The sequence below is a fragment of the Nyctereutes procyonoides genome, unplaced genomic scaffold (genome assembly GCF_905146905.1).
Source record: "Nyctereutes procyonoides isolate TBG_1078 unplaced genomic scaffold, NYPRO_anot_genome, whole genome shotgun sequence".
NCBI lineage: Eukaryota > Metazoa > Chordata > Mammalia > Carnivora > Canidae > Nyctereutes > Nyctereutes procyonoides.
Window position 1 is genome coordinate 86,115,491 of NW_026575125.1, and position 12,203 is coordinate 86,127,693.

Consider the following 12,203-nt stretch of genomic DNA (forward strand, 5'->3'; position numbering starts at 1 on the left):
GACTAGGGATTTCTTAAGTTAGGAGAAGCCCATTTAAAAAAAAAAAAAAAAAAAAAAGGTGTTGGGGCCACCCTGGTGGCTCAGTGGTTTAGCGCCGCCTGCAGCCCAGGGCATGATCCTGGAGACCCGGGATCAAGTCCCACATCAGGCCCCCTGCATGGAGCCTGCTTCTCCCTCTGCCTGTGTCTCTGCCTCTCTCTCTCTCTCTCTGTGTCCCTCATGAATAAATAAATAAAATCTTAAAAAAAAAAAAAAAGGTGTTGATTTAAAATATAACAAGGGCACCAGGTAGCTCAGTTGGTTGAGCATCTTGATTTTGGTTCAGGCCATCACCTCAGGGTCATGAGATGGAGCCCCGCATCAGGCTCCACACTCTGTAGGGAGTCTGCTTCTCTCCCTCTCTCTCCCTCTCCTTCTGCCCCCTCCTCCTGCCCCCTCTCTTTCTAATATAAATAAATCTTTTTTAAAAATAAAAATAAAATAAAACAATGAACTATAATCAAGGCCATGTAAATATGTATTTCATGAGGAAAATTTATGTATTTATTTATTTTTAAGATTTTATTTATTTATTATGAGAGACACAGAGAAGGAAGAGACATAGGCAGAGGGAGAAGCAGGCTCCCTGTGGGGAGCCCGATGTGGGACTTGATCCCAGAATTCCCGGATCATGCCTTGAGCCAAAGGCAGACGCTCAACCACAAAGCTACCCAGGCATCCCTCAGGAGGAAAATTTAAATGAAAAAACATTTGATGATTGATAAAGAAATATAATAAAACAAGAGATTCAAGGTATAGCAATTTGTCCATTTCTGCAGTGCCATAGGAGGATTGAACTTTTCTTTACAGCTCTATTCCTATAAAAGTAATGGATACATCTGATTATCATAACTGGATTACACTAGCCATTAAGATAATTCAATCCTTTATGCTTCCTTTATACCAAAAGAGACTTTTATCTACCATATATTTCATTGTGAACCTTGCCTCTAAGCCCCTAATAAGTAGATTTTGTAATGTATTGTGACTCTCTCTCCTCCCCACAAAATATATAGACATGCTATAAGATACAGCTTAAGCAGACAGCTAGACTCTTTCTGTGCCATCTTATGTAAAACATAGATGTGCTTGAATTGATGCTCTGCTGTTGAGAATATACTTCTATCAACTCTATTCAAGAAAAGTATTCCTTGTTTTCAAAAAATATTGAAGAAATTAAAAGTATCTTACATTGATTGGTACAGCCATTATGAAAGCAGTAAGGAAGTTCCTCAAAAACCAGAAAATAAAATGACCATATGATCCAGCAATCTCCCACCTGGGTTGGTTGATATCCAAAGGAAATGGGGGGCACCTAGGTGGTTCACTTGGTTGAGTGTCAAGCTCTTGGTTTCTGCTTAGGTCATGATATTAGGGTCCTGGAAGTGAGCCCTGCAATCAGGCTCTGCATTCAGCAGGAAGTCTGCTTGAGGATTCTCTTACTCTCCTTCTGTCCCTCCCCCACCCCCACTCCCTGGCTCTCTCCCCCCTCTCTCAAATAAATAAATAAATAAATAAATAAATAAATAAATAAATAATTTTTAAAGAAAGGAAATGAAATAATCATTTAAATATCTTACACGCCCATGTTCATTGAGGAATTATTCACAATAGCAAATACTTGGAAAGAATCTAAATGTCTGTCAATGGATGAATACATAAAGAAAATGTGATTATATATATCATACTATATGTATGTAATGTGTATGTATATGTATGTAATGTGTCAACCATAAAAAAAGGAAATTCTGGCATTTGTGACAACATGGATGAACCTGTAGGACATAGTATGCTAAGTGAAATAAGGGACACAGAAAGTAAATACTTTATGATCTTATATGTGGAATTCTTAAAAACTGAACTCATAGTACCAGAGATTTAAACAGTGGTTGCCAGAGTCTGGGGGCTAGGGGATATAGGAATATTTTATTCAAAGGGTACAAATTTCCAGTTATGAGATGAGTAACTTTGAGATCTAATGTACAGTATGGTGACTATAGTTAGTTATATTACATTATATACTGGAAATCTGATAAGCAAATAGATCTTAAATAAGTATTCTCATCCCACAGACAAAAAAAAAAATGATAACCATATGAGGTGATGGATGTATCAATTAACATCATTGTGGTAATCGTTTCACAATGTATTAAATTATTATGCTGTATATCTTTTTAAAAATCATATTGTACAACCTAAATGTATACAATTATTGCCAATAATACCTCAATAAAGGGATCCCTGGGTGGCGCAGCGGTTTGGCGCCTGCCTTTGGCCCAGGGCGCGATCCTGGAGACCTGGGATCGAATCCCACGTCGGGCTCCCGGTGCATGGAGCCTGCTTCTCCCTCTGCCTGTGTCTCTGCCTCTCTCTCTCTCTGTGTGTGACTATCATAAATAAAATAAAAATTAAAAAAAAATACCTCAATAAAGCTAGAAAAAATGAAATTAAAAAATGGAATTTATACTTCATGAAAAATCAATGACATACATATCTATCTATCTATCTATCTATTTATCTATCTATATATATTCTTTTTCTTTCTAGTAACTAACCTCTACTCCCAAGGTGAGGCTCAAACTCAGGACCCTGAGATCGTGAAGCACAAGCTCCACTGACTGAGCCAGACAGGAGCCTCCTCAATGACATATATAAACAATAACACCAAAAACAGAAATTAAGGAATGAATAAATAATTATTTAGTCTTTTTGGGGGGTACCTGGGTGGCACAGTCCGTTAAGCATCTGACTCATGATTTCTATTTAGGTAGTTCAGGTAGTGATCTCAGGGCCCTGAGATGGAGTCCCATGTCGAGCTCAGTACTCACGCGAGGTCAGCTTAAGATACTCCAAATCCGGGCAGCCTGGGTGGCTCAGCGGTTTAGCAGCCCAGGGTGTGATCCTGGAGACTAAGGATCGAGTCCCATGTCGGGCTCCCTGCACGGAGCCTGCTTCTCCCTCTGCCTGTGTCTCTGCCTCTCTCTCTGTCTGTGTCTCTCATGAATAAATAAATAAATCTTAAAAAAAAAAAAAAGTCAAATCCCCACCTCACTCCTCGTTCAAAACCCTACAAATGATTTCCCAACCTAGTCACATAAACAAAACAAAAATGTTATGATGGCTCCTTCACAGCCATACATAATCCCCTACTTAGTACTCCACATTCTCCCACACAAATTGAACTAAAGTAGTGAAGCATTGCAGAATATATCACCCCAAAATCTGCCTCTTTTTGGCCTAAGGATTATTTTGACCTGATTACTTTGAGAAAGAGCAGACACAGGAGAAACTCCAAAAGCAGAGTAGAAGTTGCCTTTTTGTAAGGGAAATTTACATCTTTTTAAAAAAAGACTTTATTTTTTCATGAGAGACACACACAGGCAGAGGGAGAAGCAGGCTCCATGCAGGGAGCCCAACATGGGACTCAATCCCGGGTCTCCCCAATCACGCCCTGGGCTGAAGGTGAGCGCTAAACCGCTGAGCCACCCGGGTTGCCCTGGGAAATTTACACTTTTAAAGAAAATCTCCATTGGCAAGGGTGTCTTCCTCTCTGTACCAGGAAGTGAAGAATGACTAAGTCACAAGAGAATCTAGTAGTGGAGAGGGCTCTCACTTAAATCTGCATAATAAAATCTACCTTTGTTTACTGGGGTTTTTTTCCGTGGTAACCTCCTATAACTGGTTCCTCCCCACCCCAACATTTTTCTTTTGTCTTTCTCTGACAAGGGTATTTAAGGTGGTGACTTGAACCACTTTATGAAGTTGCTCAGTTTTTCTGGGTATATCCAGGTGTACATGAAGTATACATGTTGATAAAGTTCTGTTCGGTTTTTTTTTTTTTCATTTTTTTTAAGAGATTTTATTTATTTATTCATGAGAGACAGAGAGAGAGAGAGAGACGCAGGCAGAGACACAGGCAGAGAAGCAGGCTCCCTACAAGGACCGCGATGCCGGACCAACTGCCCCCAGGACCATGCCCATGCGAAGGCAGATGCCCAACCAACCACTGAGCCACCCAGGCGTCCCCGTTTTTTTCATGTTTATCCGTCTTTTATTACAGAGTGTTTCAGCCAAGAACTTAGAAGGGTGAAGGGAAAATTCTTTGTCCTCCCCCTACAGTAGCTGTAAATAATCCACCAGTTTTTAGGGAAAAGGGGAAGCCTGTCTGAAGTCTTTGCAGGTGAGAGGAGTTCTGATATTTTGCTATGTTCTAGTGACAATATCGTCACTTACCAGCTAAGAAGTACTGTTACCAAAGCATGTACACAAAGAGCGTTATACTTGCTCCTGCAGAACAGTGAGTCACCAAAGTTAAGCAATAGCTGCATCTGAGAAGCAAGCAGTAGCTTTTATCAAAACCAAAGTAATAAGCCCAGGGGACCTTAAAGCTATACTCAAAAGCTGGAGGTGAAGGTGTTGATTTGATTTTTTTAAAAGGCATTGCAGTTCCCTTAATTTTTAACTTGTCCCATGTTCCAAAATATGAAAACCAGAAGATGCTGCATCTTTTTAAAAACACAAGTTTGGTACGCAAGGCTGCAATTATGGCAAACCCTTTTTGCGTTAAAAATGAGAATAAATGGTGAATGTTACTTAACATGAATAGATTTTCAGTGGAATATTTAATGAAAGAAAGAAGATAATTGTGATCATTATTCTGGGGTATTTTGTATAATAGTAGAAAGACTACAAAATGTTCCCTTCTATTCATTTGTGGAAGGTTCTTAACAAAGAACTCATGTATTCCTAAGAAAACTTCAGAGTTTTTAATTATGCCTAAGTATATAGCTAGTAATGCTTCAGTGAAAGTAGATAATTTATCTGAATATCTGAATGCAGGGAAGCAACAAACGGAATTCAGGCCAGAAAATGAAGTGGTCCTTAATGAGGGGTGTGGATCTCTTACAGAATGCATTATTTTGTCCAAAAAAACAAGGTATTTGATATCACAGCCAAAAAAATGGCAGAATTGAAAAATGTTTTCCCTATTAAAAAAAAATATATGTTTAAAAAATATATGTATGTTTCTTTGAATTTGGGGGGAACAATATTTTTAAAATACTGTGTCTCAAAAGTGGCTTCAGGGATAGGTACTAAATTATGAGGCCTGAACCAAAATGTTCAGGAAATAGGATGTCTTGACCAAATCAAATTTTTTTTTTAAGATTTTACTTATTTATTCATGGCACACAGAGAGAGAGAGAGAGAGAGAGAGGCAGAGATACAGGCAGAGGGAGAAGCAGGCCCCATGCAGGGAGCCTGATGTGGGACTTGATCCTGGGTCTCCAGGATCACACCCTGGGCTGAATGCAGGCGCTAAACCACTGAGCCACCCGGGGATCCCGACCAAATCAATTTTCTGATGAAATGCAGGTGAATTTATTTTTGCTCAAGTCTTTGCTAATGAAAACATTCTAAAGAGTATTGTTTCTCTTTGTTTAATTAGTAAAACCAAATTCAATTGCATTAGATTAATAAAAAACAAAAAGAGCTTTTGTCATGCTTGAACATTTGGTACATTTTTGGATTATCATTTTGAACAACAATCACTCTCCAGTAGTCCAGGTACAGAAGATGAATTAATGTGTTTGCTTACTTGTATTGATAATAAACAGAAATAAAAATCTCTGATAACAGGCTTATTGTGGTGGTTCATTTTTTTTATTCTGAATGGAAGACAGCAAGATCCCCTGATTAATCAATTGGAAGTTGTCTCTAATGGATCAATCCATTTTTAGAAAATCCAATTTTCTTAACAGGAAACGTTAAGAGTTTCCCTATACAAAGTGGATTGACACAGAAGAGTTTGAATATTTGGTACTTAAACATTTTTATCCTTTTTCTCACTTTCCAAACTCAGCTTTGTGCATTTTCTGCATGCAGCTATGACAGAAGCTATGTGCCCTGGCCCCAGCTTTGGTTGTTGGTGTAGGTCAGGCTACATGCAGAGGGCTAAACAATTCACCAGCTGTGTATCAGAATGTGTGAGTACAAGGGGATCTGCCATAAACTATTCCTATTCATTGCATGGGAAGGATAAGGGGCCAAAAAAGGAAGGCATATTTTTCTGGGCTCCACTCTAAGAAAGACCTAAATTACATCTCTTCTCTCCGTATGAGCTTCAATAATGGAACTCGCAAACCTGCAATCCTAATGAGAAAAAAAAAGCTGGTGGGGGGTGGGGGAGAGGCACCAAGTCCAACATAGTAGAAAGAGAAAAGAAGCAAAGACAATAGCTTTAAACAGATGAGAACATGGGAAACATGCTGATCATGGAAAACCTTATCATGACTTTGTGAATTGATCTAGCAAATATAATTATGAGAAGTATATTTTTAATGCCACAGAATAAAATACGAGGGAGAAGATAAACAACAAGCTTAGTTGGTTATTTGCCCAATTTCACTTTTTGGATACATTTCTCTTCACCGCCCATTTATATGAGGGTAGGTATTTCGAAATGGTAGCAGAATTATCCCCAGTTTAAACCTCTTAACTAAGCTTCTTAACTAAGTTTTAAGATGTTCTAGGTTGGTCTTTACAATTAAAAACTAAAAATAAAATATTCTACCACCTTCTTCTGCCATGATTTCCCTGATAGGCAATGTAATGTGACTCAGAAAACTAATTCTCTAGTTTTCCTCTGCCAACTCCTAGCTGTGTGTTGTGAGACAAAAAGCTAGCCTCACTAGAGCTAAGTGTCTTTATCTCAAAAATAACAGGATTGGACTGGGCCATACTCAGGGCTCTTTTTCCACTGTAAAATTCTATTCCTGTTAAGAATTATTTCTGCTTTTTAAGATTTTATTTATTTACTCATGAGAGACACAGAGAAAGAAGCAGAGACACAGGCAGAGGGAGAAGCAGGCTGCCTGCAGGGAGCCTGATGTGGGACTCCAGCCCAGGACTCTGGGATCACCACCTAAGCCAAAGGCAGACACTCAACCACTGAGCCACCCAGGTGCCCTGTTATTTCTCATTTTGAGCTGGGCCTGCTTAGTGTAGAGCAAAAGAGAGATCCAGAAGAAAAAAGAGTTAAAAATCAACAATTTAGGCCAAGAAAAAAAATGTCAGTCTTGAATTATCCAAATACACACAAAAGACATAATTTCTTAAACTTCCCTTCACTTTGTAGTGTATGGTAACATTATTTTGGAATGTAATTAATAATATTCAGAATGCCTCCATTTTGAGGAAGATTATTATTATTATTATTTTACTTCTTCTACAAGCACAAAACACTGTTTAAAATACTTGGATGGCAAATGTGATGCTTATCAGTGGCAACACTTGAGGCAGAATTGCTTTTCCATGTCCCTAGTGTCACCAGCCAGACCCCAAGACCTAACTTTTACTGCCCACCTGTTTGGACTCACTGACCTTTGTCCCACATTTTTCTTAAGATCATCTTGTCAGTTTATCTCTTAACTAAGACAAACGGAAATCTAAACCCAATCTCAAACATAGCGACTGCCCCGACCAGAACTCTAGCTGGCCCAGACCAGTATGAACATAAGTCCCCCAACCCCCGTGACTTGAGCCTGCACAGATGGACCATGAAGTGACCTCTAGAATGACCAAAATCCACCCAAGGAGGAGCACAAGCTTCGTTTATGTAACATACAATATATGGGTAGGCACATTTCCTTAAGGAGCATGTGTGACCTTATGCCTGCGCCTATGTATCATATGAGGATCCCCCTTTTTTAGGTAAGCTCTACACTGAATGTGGGGCTTGAACTTACAACCTCAAGATCAGAGTTGCATACTCTACCAACTGAGCCAGACAGTTGCTCTCAAGGATTTCTTTTTAAAAATAATCATCCTTATCCTAAATAGAAGGAACTTATACACCTTTGTGTAGGAAGCCACAGCTTTGGAAGTTATTCCCTGTGATCTCCTTATTTGCTGCAAATAAAGTTTCCTTTGTGTGACATCTCACCTGGTGTAGTTTCTATCTGTGACTCATCAAGAAGTGAACTCAATGGCTAATTAAGTTACACTAGCAAAAGGGCATTTTTGAGGTCACATTTTTTTTTTTGAGGTCACATGTTAAGAAAATTTCATACTGGGCCGTGCAGTCAATTAAGTATCCAACTCTTGATTTTGGCCCAGGTCCTCATCTCAGGGGCATGAGATCCAGCCAAGTCAGGCTCCAAGATCAGTTCAGAGTCAGCTTAAGACTCTCTCCCTCTCCCTCTGCCTCTCTCCCACACACTTGTGCTCTCTCTAAATAAATAAGTTGTTAAAGAGAAAAGAAAGCTTCAAACTCTTCAGTTGTGATATCTAGTTACTATCATGGAGTACATTTTTTTGTTTGCTTGTTTTAAAGATTTTATTTATTTATTTGAGAGAGTGAAAGAGAGCAGGAGCACAGAGGGAGAGGGAGATGCAGACTCCCCCATGAGCAGAGAGCCCAACATGGGGCTTGATCACAGGACCTCCAGACAACCACCTGAGCGAAAGACAGACAGACACTCAACAGACTGAGCCACCCAGATGCCCTCATGGGACACATTTTTTTTAGTGTCTCAGTATAAAAGACATTATGACATCTAAAGACAAGTTGATGCTTTATGTCACTTGAATTCCAGGGTTTAAAAGTAAACACTCTTTTACATTTATAAAAATGGTAATGTCAAAAGCAATAAATTGAATAAATTATTTTTTCTAACACAAGATCGAAGATAATAGCATCTGATTGAAATAATGGTAACTTAATTAAATTGTCTTCAAGATTTTAATGAATTTTTTACAAAGATTTTATTTATTTATTCATGAGATACACAGAGAGAGGCAGAGACATAGGAAGAGAGAGAAGCAGGCTCCTTGCAAGGAGCGCAATGCAGGACTCAATCCCCAGACTGGGAACATGTCCTGAAGCAAAGGCAGATGCCCAACCACTGAGCCACCCAGGTATCCCGATTTTAATGAATTTTTAAGAAAAACAACTTGTAAGTATCTCCCTAGGGAGTGTCATTTTCTAAAAATTAAGCTCTTAAAAAATAAATAATAAAAATTAAACTTAAAAAATTTGTCTTACTTTTTTTAATTTGTTTTACTTTTTAATTGAAATATACTTGACATATATTAGTTACAGAAGTACAACATAGTGATTTGACATGTACATTATAAGTGTAGTTACCATCTGTCGCCACCCAGTTATTAAAATATTATTTTTTTAAAGATCTTATTTATTTCTTTGAGAGAGAAAGAGCAAAAGCAAGAGAGTGGGAAGAGGGGCAGCGGGAGAAGGAGAGAATCTCAAGCCAACTCTGACTTAGCTTGGAGCCCAACTAGGGGTGGTGGGCTGGGGGGAGGAGGCAGCCTCTTGGCAGCTCCGTGGGTCCTAGCCCAGATGTGGAAGACTCAGGACTGTTGAAAGTACAGAATTCAAACCCTGGACCCTCTAGGCCCAAGAACTCCATGCAGATGCCACAGGATGGAGAGGATTTTACCAGCCAAACGTAGTACCAGTGCCCCCTGTCCCGTCGGAAGGCTGAGGTCTTCCTTCAGCAAGATGAGGACTTCGTGGTTGTACCCCTGGTCCCATGGGGGCCACCCAGTGATCTCCTGCTGCTGGCAGGCCTCAGTCCTACACTTTGACATGCTCCATATATGGCCCTGCATCCCTGAACAAGCCAGCCCACAGCCCTCTTTCAGCTAGAGGATGAGTGTTTCCCAAGTCTGCCCTCCTGGCTCCCAGCTATGTGGCCAGGCAGCATCCACTGTCCTAGGCTGAGGGGCTGTGGCCTCCAGGCCCGAGATACAGCAAGGACCTGTTTGACCCAGCTTTAGTAAGGACACCCTCCCAGACAGCTCAGCTCAGATAGAGTTGCCCAAGACTAGGAAGTGGAGTGGCAGGTAGCCTTCAGGTTTGAAGCACATGGGGGCAATCAACAGAAGACCACTGTGGACCAGGAGCCTCAGATGTGCCCACATATGCCTTCCCTGGAATGGGTAGTGATCCCATACTGTTGGAGATCCTACTCAGTGGTGCTATGTAATGCATTAGGACACCCCCAACCTACTATCAGCTGGTGGCCCAAGTCCAGATTGCCCAATGCCCAAGTAATGACCCCTGGCCACAGTAGCCCAGAAACAGAGGCTTCATGGTGGGAAGTCTATGGAAAAGAGGAAAAGGAATACAGACGTTTTGCAGGACCATAGGCTGAAGTCTCTGCCCCCCTAACAGCTCGTTTTGTCTGCTGGGCCCCCAGAATAGGCTGAACCCAAAGACCTGTTCCTGGAGTACCCTGGAGAGCACCGACCTACACCTATTACTGGTGGGCTGTCAAGCTACACTCCTTCTACGAGTGACCAAGACTCATAGGTGTGCCATGGGGGTCGCCTCTGGCCTGGAGCTACTCACGCTTCCCCATAGGCATCGCTTAAGGTGGAAACTTCTGGAGACACACGAGGTGCTGGTGCCGGCAGTGCTGGGCTGCACGGGGCAGCTGGAGGAGCCCGCGGGCACCTTGAGGAGCCTGGTGGCGCTGGCACTGGTGCTGCAGGCAGCGGCAGCAGGGGATCTGCCTGGATAGACCTCCGTCAAGAGCGCCCTGCTCACGTCCCCAGTGTCCCGGCTGGGATGCACCTGGTGCCAGCTCCGAAGGAGCCACAGAGGCTGCGCTGGCCTTGGAGCAGGAGCTGAAGCCGCTGAGGCGGAAGCTGGACGTGGGAGGCTGACCCTGTGAGCCCAGTGAGGGGGCGCTGCCGCATGTGGTGCCCGCGGTGCCCTGCTATTGAGCAGGGAACTTCCGGGCCGCTAGTCGGAGTCGAGAGGAGCCGCTGTGCACCCAAGTTCCGCGAAGCGGCGGCGGGGCTCCTGAGAAAGGCTGCTCTGGGGAAGCTGAGGTGTGGGGGCGCCACAAGGTGCACCTCTTGAGGAGTTCCAGAGCGTCCTCAGGGTCCTTTCACAGTGCCTGGAGACAGAGGATTGAAAGTACAGACCTTTTTCATACTACAACACCCAAGCTTTGGCAAACCCAGCTGACACCAAGGAAGTCGCCCTGCGCTGCTCACCCTGCCAATCGAGGTGGGAACCCACATTCTGCCCCCACAAAAGGGGGGGCAGATTTGCAAAAGCCCAGCCTGCTCCCTAAAAATGTACGTGGATCTTTGGGTGAGGGATGGCTTCCTCCCCCACATTAGAATATCCAGGTTTCTAGAGATTCTGGATGTCCTACCTGACCCAACCTCCCCAAACATATCCTACAAATATAAGGCTTTTAATGGAAAGAGAACTTGCAGATGTCTTAGAAGCCAGAGTTCAAATGTTTCTTCTTCTTCTTCTTCTTCTTCTTCTTCTTCTTCTTCTTCTTCTTCTTCTTTCTTCTTCTTTTAAAGATTTTATTTATTCATGAGAGACAGAGAGGCAGAGACATAGGCAGAGGGAGAAGCAGGCTCCCTGCCTTGAGCCGGATAGGGGACTCAATCCCGGTACTCCAGGATCATGACCTGAGCCAAAGGCAGATGCTCAACCACTGAACTACCCATGCGACCCTCAGATGCTTTTTAAAGACTGTGTGACTTCTAGCAAATGGCTCAACCGTTCTGTGCCTGCATTCAACTTAAAAGTGAGGCTGTGGGGGCACCTAGGTGGCTCAGTCACTTGATTTGGACTCTTGATTTGGCTGAGTTCATGATCTCGGGGTCCTGAGATGCAACCCTGCTTTGGGCTCCCCACTTAGCAGGGAGTTGGATTCAGATCCTTTCCCTCTGCCCCTCCCTCCCCTCATGCACTTGCTTGTGAGCTCAGACTCTCTCAATCTCTCTAAAATCAATCAATCAATCAATCAATCAATCTTTTTTAAAAAGTGAAGCTGTATTCTTTCTAGGGGTTGTCATGGGGATTAAAGCTCAGTGTTTAAATATCATGAGTGAAGAATGCCTGGCACAGAGTAGGTGCTCAATACTTCCTTTTCTCAGTAAAGCTGTGGTGAAAACAAACAAACAAAAAAAGAATCTTTCTTTTTCTGTTTTAAGTTTTCAACCATGGAAAATACTCACTGGCAAATTAGTTATATTTTTTTAAATTGTCTAAGAATAAGAGAAATTTTAAATATTAATTAGTAGGAAATAATTTTTATTACATTTCTTTATATGCTAGACAATATGCCATATATTTTACATGTATTTTCTAGTGTGAAAGATTGTTTACT

At 41.8% G+C, this 12,203-nt stretch overlaps 1 pseudogene; it reads left to right on the top strand.

Moving 5' to 3' along the window:
* Positions 1–1,804: 1,804 nt before the first annotated feature.
* On the top strand, positions 1,805–10,788 carry LOC129518033 (SH2 domain-containing protein 3A-like; annotated as a pseudogene).
* Positions 10,789–12,203: the final 1,415 nt, after the last annotated feature.